Consider the following 7,659-nt stretch of genomic DNA (forward strand, 5'->3'; position numbering starts at 1 on the left):
CTATCTAAAAGTTCAAATCACATCAGCCCAAGTATGCCACATTGTACATTTTAAGTCTTGTAGATTTTCTCCCTTTAGTGAAGTTCATCTAGCTTTTCCTGGCTCATATCTCTCAGGATTTTAGCATTCCTCTTGCCCAAATGGGAATTAAATCACATCCTAATTAACACTCCACACCATTACCCTTGTATTCCTGTCTTTCTGCAGATATGGGGCTTCTACAAGCAAGGCTACAAGTGTAAAGGTAAGAGAGCAACACATTTAGATTTGACTCTGCTGCACCCTCACCAGTGAAGCCTTCAAATAATTAGTGATTCTTTTTGAATCCATCGATTCCAAACCATCACACACCCTCTGTAGATATGGATCCACAGGGTTGAAGAGCTGGGTAAATGTCAACGACACAGAAACCATGGCAAATAAATCACAGCCTTTAAATATATGTCCACATAGAAAGCTTGGTTGACTGAAAAACAGATAAGCTTCCATCAGCTGGGACCACAATACACACAATGCCATATTATGTCCCCTTTCCTGGCTCCCAATAGGTGTTTGAAGAAGCTGGTTAATTTCACAAATGTACACACACTGGCCACCTCCGACACCTTCTTCTCATTATCCTCACTCTAACAGCCTGCTTCTTTTCCCTGATGTGCCACCGGTGGTGTGTGTGCTGACGGTAAAAGATTAAGTAGTGATCATCTGCAGACGTTCAGCGCAATAAATAACTAACACTGCATATGTTTCCACCCAGATGCCGTGCAAAAAACGTTGGAAACGGTGCCAAATCTAAAATGCAAATAATGCAGGTTTCCATCTGCTGGAATCATTTGAGAAGTGATTGATTACAGCTCAGCTTTATGAATGGAAGAAGCTCGAGAGGGAGGATCATTTGCAGGCAGGATTTGTTTGGGCTCTGTGTTACTGTGTGTCCCTGCTCCCTTCTTGCTTTCAATGAAAAAGTAGCCCATGAAACTGGACCTGCAGTCACCCTATTCTTCTCTTCAAACAGGCATTTGAATTACTCTCTCTTATTCTAGGCATTAACAGATTCCCCTTTCAGTCCGGTGCTCTTAAGGTTGGCTAAAGGTTATTAAAAAGCTTGCAAGTTACCATCAAACATATGAGTTGCATAGCAACAAGGTTAATTAATGCTCTTTGAGGTCTTGTGGTCTGTTACTAGCACTCTGTGTCTTGTGTTTAGAAAGACAAACAATAGATTCTTGTTCTTTCCCCGCCTCATTTCTTAATTACCAGGACATGTTCGACTTAAAAGGGTTGCTTATTTTTTACTTGTAGTTCAAATTTAGATTTTTGGTGCTTTGAACGCAGTAATTAAAAGACTGCTGCTGTTGTGACACAAGGAGTGAAACATAGCATGGAGGTGAGAAGAGAACAAGCAGCAGCACTTTACACACTCACACCCCCACACGCTACACCCTGCCATCCCCTCTCCTCTCTGGAGGAGTGCATGTCTCAGAGTCGGACTGGGAGTGTTCTGGCTTGTACCAGCGCATTAATGAGACCATAGGAAGTCAATGACAGAGCCCCCCCTAGCCATTCATCCCCATTAGCATTGTTAGCCTGTACTGAGGGAGGTAGAGAGAGTGGCAGAGACATCATTGAAATTAATCACCCTATACGCAGTGCAGGAGTGGAGTGTGTTGAGACCTCTGAGCTGTGTGTATTGTTGGATGTGTGTTTTGGGGCTGTAGACTTTATTAAGAATGAGATATGAGAGGCTCTCACTGTCTTTGAATCCAAGTTTATATTGGATATTACACTCCTATTTTTGATCCTCTCTATTGAAATGAATAGCTCAAGATTAGGAATATTCACTGTGTCACTAAGAGACGATCAAAACCACTTTTTATATTTGTTAAATGAGTACCTGCTCTTCCCCTCAGTTTGAATCTTCATGCTAAGCTATGCTATTCAGTTGCTGGGTTTAGCTACATTTTCTTGACAGTGGTATACATTTTCTTGTGTAACTCTCAAAAAACAAGTCTTCCTCCCAACATGTACAACTATTCCTGTAAGCCTAAAACACCCCCTGTTTTGTGGACATTTTAAGTATTATCCTCCCAGCCCTGGTTGTTCTCTGGCCTGAGTAGGCGGCTGCCAAAGTAAGAATAACACAGCAAAGTCAGAGCAACAAAACAAGAGAAAATAGTGCAGTGAACAATTTAAAAGAGAGGTTTTTAAATTGCCTCTATCTCAACAGTTCAAGGTAGACGGTTAATGAAGATGCAAAGAGAAATAATCAACCTCCTCATCAAAGGAAACATGGATGTTGTCTTTTTAACTAAATCTAAGAGTCGAGGGATAAGATAAGACAAGAGGTACTTTATTGAAACATCTCAATAGAAATAAAATAACATACAGTACATGTTGAAATACAAATGTACAGTAACAAAATATAAAGCAGGATATTATATATCTAAGTATGTGAGGAATGGAATATTAAATATTAGATTGAATATACATGTACAGTGTGATTTTAAAGAGCTTAAAAACAGCTTTGTAGAATGTCTCTAAAAGTGGGAAAAGGTGATTTTGGTCGCTGTGTCCAAACTAAACTACAGTGATGTGTGTGTGGCTACTTACATGTGTATGGGATGCCTTGCTCACGCTCCTCTCCTCTCAGACTCCCCCGGGTTGACAGAGTTGTGTTCAGGCACAGTTGGCCTCAGTGCATGTGCGTGCCAGTGTTTGTGTGTCTGCATGTCGTGTAGAAGATCATTCCCTCTTCCGGTTACCCTAATGTTTCTTTTTGCACCTCACCCCATGTCTCTCCCTTCCTCTCCACCTCTCCTTGTCCCCTCTCCTTGCCCCCCCTCCTCCTGCAGCCTGTGGGGTGAACTGCCACAAGGCCTGTCGGAGCCGCCTGGCCGTGGAGTGCAGGAAAAGGACGAAGAGCATCAGCCACGAGACGCCTCCCGCCCTCCAGGCCAGATCCTACAGCTTCCCCCCACCTGCCAACACTCCACCCAGCCTGCAGCACTCAGGTGAGCTGCTGTTAGGACAAGATATGTTTTATGTACTCTTTATATGGATTTGATTTGGTTTGGTAAACATTGGCTCTTCACACTGAATCGTAAAATAAACCAGCCCTAGGCCTACATGCAGCATGGAATAGTTTCATTCGTTTTCTTGATTTTAAAAAACACACAACATTTACTATGATGCTCTTTATACAGAGATGAAAGAATCAGTTATTGTACTTAAGTAAACGTAGAAGTACTAGAGTGTAGGAATACTCTGTTTCAGTAAAAGTCCTACATTCAAAATGTTACTCAAGTAAAAGTACAAAAGTATTAGCATCATAATATACTTAAAGTACCAAAAGTACTCAGTATGCAGATTGGCCCATTTCAGAATAATATATATGATATGTTTTGATTATAGTTATATTTTGAGGACTTTGTATTGTGCAGGGTAGCTTGTAAATGTTAATCCAGGTGTTACTAAAGTCTTATTTAAGTGCTGATTGTATTTTAAATGATTGATTTACCTCCTAATTGTAGTGCAATGTATCAAAACATTTAAATGTTCAAGTAAAATACCCTAAAATATGGTACTTGAGTAAATGTACTTAGTTACTTTCCACCACTGTCATTATAAAGTTGAAAACAATCTAATGTACAGTGTAATGCAGGCTCCCTAACCCTTTCAGAAAAGTATATCTCAGAGGATTGTTTTATCACATTCTCAGCACTGCATGTCACCGCTGCAACACCTCCACTTTTCAAAGGGTGCTTTGCTCTTAGCGTATAGAGCTCTGACATTTGGAAGATTTTCTCACTCAAAGGTGTAATTTGCAATGGAAATGTGATTGGCTCATTGACCCGGGCGGTGTTTTCATCAGCAATAAGTAAAAGTGCTGCCCTGTCTGGCTTTGTTTAATATCAGTGTGAACCTCCTCGACCAATGAGCCGGCCAAGGGAACTGGCAGAGTAAACACACAGCAGCCACACACTCTCATCAGCTGTAGGCAGTGATTTGCATTTTAATTTCATTGACTAATCTATTCTTGCTTACGCTGTTTCAGTAATTGCTGAAGAGGATTTAGAGACCTTGGAGGAAGGAGTGTTTGATGTCCACCTATAACCAGGTGAGAGAGCGCTGCTCACTTTCAATGCTATTCTTACACTGACTGCATTCAAACTATGATTGTTATTGATGTGCTTAGTGTGAAAAATATTTTGCATGGAGAAAAATGTGATCATCAGTCACATTTTATGAACATCTGCTTTTTGATTGCCGAGCATGACTGTGAATAATAATCATATAAGAATAATAATGCAGCACAAAATAGAAAAATAGACAGACTGAGCACATACAGGGAGAAAATGCCTTAATTAAGGTACAATAAGTGGGAGAATAAAACAAACTTGAAACAATATGATCAAATAAAATGTAAAAAATAACATATTACCCAACATGCATCCTACATGCATAACATAAATCAATGCATAATAAAACATGCATTTTATAGTTTGGATATAGGTTTAACAGAACGTGGTTATTCCTGGCAAGAAAGAAAATAAATGTACTCCTGGAATTGTCCACCAATTCTTAATTTATTTTAATGAATCCATCAATAAAGAGAAGCTGAGCAGGAAATACCTGAATGTCATCCTCTGACATGTTTTGCATGGGACCCATTAAGACACGGCAAAGCCTTCTTATACTGTAACCTTTCAGCAAAGTTTGCCAATCTGGTTAAATAGAGGTTTGAAATGAAATGAAATGAAATGCATATTAATATGAGTTGTGAGAAGTTTAATAAAAGAACAATTCTCACATTGCTGTATTTGAATAATTTGTAAAGGCCTACAGATGTGAAATGAATCAGTATTTAACCATAAAAAAAGGCAATGGAATTGGGAGTTAACCTGGGAAAATGTTCTTCTTTCTTGTCGTCATTTGTCTTCATAATGAAGAACTATCTTTACGTCGTCATTATTAATACAAATATGTTGGCACATGGCACAAAACAGGCATACCAGATCAACATAGACCCCGGACGCTAAATTAGCAATTAGTTTGTTGCAATTTGATCATGCATAAATATTTGTTTATAATATAACAAAAAGGTATTGAAACTTTATTTTGACACAGGCACTTGCACAGATTGTAATCACCACTTTAAGGCACGTTTTAATTAAGATTACACAGTGACTCAGGGCTCTCTGCGACACAGTGCCGATGTTTTTGTGATGCTTTCATTCCTGGATGTATTAGTCATTGTCTCCCAATCCATGCAGGAGCCATGGACTGAAGTTTGATTCTGTTCAACAGGCCAGTCTGCAGCTCTCTATTTTAGAATCCCTCCTACGGCTGGTGTGCACGAAGCTAAATCAGCGTCTGTGGGGCCCTGACACAGAATGTGCTACAGTATGTCAGTTTTACAGCCCTCAAACTGAAGAGAAATGCACTGAACACAAGCCAGGATCCCTCCATGCTGCCACACAGTGGACACATCCTGCAACAGCACCCCCACCCAACTTACATGAATGTGAAGACCAATGTGAATGGAATGTCTTTGTATGAAAATAAATGTACAATCTCTGCATTATGATTCTGTATTGGCCAAAAGTGTTACTGTTAAACTTACTATATATATTAAAAAATATCCACAAAATTGTATTTTCTTCGTGGAATGCTAAAGTCAGTGGAGTTTATAATTTCATTGCACAATCGTAATGGCTGTCTACATTTTTATTTTCTGTAAAAAAACAAACATATAAGAGGTGCTGTTCTCGCCAAGAATGTAAACCAGACAGCTTCTGTCTTCTTTGCCTGAGAAGCTTTTTATTGTACATCATGTTATTTTGAAACACATTTCAATGGACCAATAATAATAGGACCCATTTTGATGTCAGATATAATATTGTTGATTCGTGGTGCCCGTCTGAAGCATGATGACAAAAGCAAACCATTTTTCCGAGCGCTGAAATGACTGTGTGGACAGTTATGATTAGAAAGGACTTTGATCAATGTTATATTTTTGTCATGTTTACCGGAATATCAGTAACTGTCCTGTAGTTATTGCTGTGGTGTTGTTCTCAGTATACAGTCCTGTCTTGTACCAGTGCATTGATAGATGATCCATCCTCTTGCTGTGCTGTGAATGTAGCACACACAGTAAAACGCTGCTGTCAGATAAAGATCTCATTTTCCCAGAGACTGTATGCTGACAGCGGAGACTAAAAGCCTGGCTAACGTTAAATCAGTTTTTGTTCCCGGTTCTTAGACTGTCAGTGAAAACAAAAGAATCAGAAGAATAATACCAACATTGGAGTAATGAATCTCGTCATCTGACAGCAGCGTATAAATATTATATTATTTCCCTGAGAATCTGCTTTGATGCAAGTTGTATTTTGCTGTTTTTATCCTGCATGCTTCTCCTTTCATGGCTCTATTCTCTGACCAGACATCTCTATTACTGAGGATCTTCTTTATTTTTAATGTAGCATGCCAAGTCATCATTTATTTAGGAAACATGAAGTGTTGAAATTCCAACAGAAGAAATGTTTCTTTTGCTTTGTGCCTGTGGAAAGATGAGTTCAGACTTTAAGAGCCTACTGTTAAGCACTGCTTGGTTTTTGAATGAGAATCCTCACATTGCTGGTATTTATTTTTCTGTATAAATAGCTAAATAGCTGCCGGTTCTATTCTGACGAATGATGTTTGTTGTCATTCTGTGAATGCATTTTTCAGACTGATGTCATGCTACTCCTTGTGGTCGATTCCCCAGTATTAAAAGAAGCAGGCATCACTCTAATATGTGTTCTCATTCAGAAAAGGGTTTTGTCTCTATGAAATTCAACACTTTTGTCCGTGAATCTAAGGTTTTTATTCACTTTGATGATCCTCCACTTTCATTTGCACAGGGGATATTTTCAGCTTTTAGCAGCTGCTTTGATCTGAAAATACATCCTAATCTACTTCCTTGAATGTCAGTTAATTCTTGTAATCCCAGGTGAAAACTGGCTTTTTTTTTGTTTTAACTTGAATAATTTAAGTGTAAGAATTAAAACCTGGGTTGGGAAAACTTAAGTTATTAAAACTTTTTTTTAAACCTAAAGAACACACACAAAAGAAAAATCGAAGCTATTTTTCTCTGTTCCTGAAAAGGCTTAGATTAGAGGCACGCTAAACAGTGGTAATGTAATGCTGTGTAGGCTGAATCTTTCCCTGCATTGGAAGCACAATTCAAAATAGTCCAGTTGAATAAAACATAAGGCATCCAACTCTGAGGCAGGTGCCGGATGATTAGGGAGGCCATTTTTTCTTATTTACATAAAATAGCCTATTAGAATTTGACCAAAATAGCCCACAGCACATTGTTACTTATTAATGCAACTATCATTTCACAGAGGTGGGAAGTAGTGGAGTACAAATACTTTGTTACTTAAGTACATTTTTCTGGTATCAGTACTTTACTCCACTACTTATTCTTCTGACGACTTTTTAGTTTGACTTCTTACATTTTGAACCCAAATACCTGTACTTTCTACTTCGAACCCAAATACCTGAACTTTCTACTTCTTACATGTTGAACACAAATACCTGTACTTTCTACTTCTCACATGTTGAACCCAAATACCTGAACTTTCTACTTCTTACATGTTGAACACAAACACCTGAACT

At 38.7% G+C, this 7,659-nt stretch overlaps 1 long non-coding RNA gene across 1 annotated transcript; it reads left to right on the forward strand.

Moving 5' to 3' along the window:
- Nucleotides 1-206: 206 nt before the first annotated feature.
- On the forward strand, nucleotides 207-6,835 carry LOC104942265 (uncharacterized). The gene is made up of 4 exons (XR_797986.1): nucleotides 207-244; nucleotides 2,850-3,008; nucleotides 4,052-4,114; nucleotides 5,305-6,835. It is a non-coding gene; the product is annotated as an uncharacterized lncRNA (long non-coding RNA).
- Nucleotides 6,836-7,659: the final 824 nt, after the last annotated feature.

The sequence above is a fragment of the Notothenia coriiceps genome, unplaced genomic scaffold (assembly GCF_000735185.1).
Source record: "Notothenia coriiceps isolate Sejong01 unplaced genomic scaffold, NC01 NC01_scaffold00004413, whole genome shotgun sequence".
NCBI classification, from domain to species: domain Eukaryota; kingdom Metazoa; phylum Chordata; class Actinopteri; order Perciformes; family Nototheniidae; genus Notothenia; species Notothenia coriiceps.